Genomic DNA, 2,733 nt, shown 5'->3' on the forward strand with positions numbered 1-2,733 from the left:
TTTGCCCCGCTGTAACGGAATAGCAGCTCAGCCAGTGCAGATCTGAGGAAGAAGCCGGACGACAGACAGCCAATCAGAAAGCCGGGTAAGAATTCCGACCAATCAGAGAGAGGTATTATGAAGAAGGTGTGGTGTGTGAGTGAGCTGTCAGGTTGGTGATGAGAGGTAATGTTTAAAGGGATTTCCTTTGTGGACTCACATACAGTAACTGACCAACTTAACTACATTATCCTCACAAAGTACTGTTCAGTATATACAAATATTACATTTAAGACCTACATTTTAGTATTTAGTTTTCCTCAGTACCACAGACAATCATTTTTACATGCTTCCATGAACTGAAAATACAATAAACACAATAAATATGCCCTTTTTTTTGACTGTACAGTATCCCACCATACGGTACTTGTTTTTTTTTACACCGTGATGCCTCATTAAGTGGTGGTTTTCACAGCAAAGTGACCCGTAATTAAAGTACCTGTGCTAAATTTGGTTACCCTCCTTGACCAGGGACCGAGTGTACCGAAGCAGGCTGCTGTTTGAACAGAATCACTCCTAAAGTGTTTTAACGTCATGTCATGTTTCACACCTTGGCCACATTCATGACAGGAACGGTGGTCACTCATTACACGAGGTTCATCAGTTCACAAGGTTATATCGAACACAGTCATGGACAATTTAGTATCTCCAATTCACCTCACTTGCATGTCTTTGGACTGTGGGAGGAAACCGGAGCTCCCGGAGGAAACCCACACGGACACGGGGAGAACATGCAAACTCCACACAGGAAGGACCCGGACCGGACCGCCCCACCTGGCGATCGAACCCGGGACCTTCTTGCCGTGAGGCGACAGTGCTACCCACTAAGCCACCAAGATGCTTCCATGAACTGAAAATACAATAAACACAATAAATATGCCCCTTTTTTACTGTACAGTATCCCCCGGAATGATTTGTTTTAAAACCGTGATGCATCATTAAGTGGTGGTTTTCACTGCCAAGTGACCCGTATTGTATGGAAGTACCCGTGCTGAATTTGGTTACTCTCCTTGACCAGGGACCGAGTGTACTGAAGCAGGCTGTTGGTTGGTCAAACAAAATCACCCCCAAAATAAGACAATACAAAAGGCATATTTAAAACCTAACTGCAATAAAGTTTTATTAAAACAGTGTTGTGAAAAACAAACATGGCTATAGAAAATGAAACACCACAACAAATGCAGCAGGCCAAACCCAAAATTGTCCTGTTGTTACTGCCATTGTTTACAGTTGTAGTGTTGTGTTTGCTCTCAGTGACTGGCGGAGAATGTCGTCAATGCCTTGCATTCAGTGAACTCCTGCATTCACCAGTACCCTGATGCAAGTGAAAATGAACAATGGCACATTAGATGAGGCACGGCTAGTTCCGGATTTGTTTGCGTGCTGTGGTGTACTATAGCTAGGGCTCTACCAAATTCACGAGAAATGTGCTTAATTTCATGAACATGATTTTTCAATAATCACAGATTACACAGATTTTTAAAGAAAAGTGCCACATTTCATGGAAGTCATTAAATAACACTCATAAACTGAATGATAGAATCAATGGAAGCTACAATACACAGCACAGCCTGCCTTAAAAGCTCCCTCTCAGAGACCAAAATACTCATCCATGTTTTGACACACCATCCTCTGCGTCCACAGAATGGGCGTTTTCCAAACTCATGCCGCCCATATTTAATTTATAAAAGCAAGGCAAAGCCAGAGTCTATGTGTTATTTTTTTTTATCCTGTGATCTCAAGATAACAAAAGTCGTTCTCCTGAGGATCACAACTTCTGACGATCAATTGCATAGGCTGCCTCGCTTCTGTACATCACAACATGAATCCACACATTCGTTTTTACTTTAATCAGGGACTGACACGAGGAAATAATTCTGTTTATCAGTGCTAGACAATTTCCAAATTGTTACTTGTTACTTAATAAGATTTGCCATGTATATGCAACATTATTGCAAAAACACATAAAAAAATAAGCTGTGATTTTAAGAAAACAAGAGATCATGAAATTAAAAAACAACACATGTCCTTCTGGACTACCGTGGTAGACTGGTTTTACATTATGCCTAGTTCACACTACACGATTTTTACCCTGATTTTCGCTCGGCGACTGGTCGGCGCTAGATTTGCCGGCTCGGGAGCAACTCTGCGTTCGCTCGGCGATCGAAACTCGGCTCTCAATCGCTATGTGTGAACTACCCAACAACTCGATCTGAGCGGCTCGCCAAGTGATCGCTGAGCGCTCGGCGACCGAAGCGAGATTTCTAGCATGTCAGATATCTGAATCTGAGTTGCCTGACTGGCAATGAGTGCTATGTCGAACAGCCAATGAGAACGCAAGATACGGGGTGAGGGGAAACACAGGGGAGGAGTGTAAAAAGGTGGGACAGGGGGATAATATAGTTTATATCAGAATACATCGGCACACACACAAGTTTTACAGTATTTCTGACCTGATCGTTCTCTACAAAACATAACACCAACGTTGCATTGCAAAAACATTTATTAACCTCCAACTCACTATAGAACAATCCCTGCTGCTCGCGTAGCCAAATCCACTCAGATTCATTTCTTTTTTTTTTCTCCTTGATTTTACGCTGCACATCAGCGCACAGACTTTGATTGCTCACTACTTGTTGACGTACATTTTTGGACGTGGTATCATTAAACCTTAAATCATCACTTCTCACGTTT

This window comes from Trichomycterus rosablanca, chromosome 13 (genome assembly GCF_030014385.1).
Source record: "Trichomycterus rosablanca isolate fTriRos1 chromosome 13, fTriRos1.hap1, whole genome shotgun sequence".
NCBI lineage: Eukaryota > Metazoa > Chordata > Actinopteri > Siluriformes > Trichomycteridae > Trichomycterus > Trichomycterus rosablanca.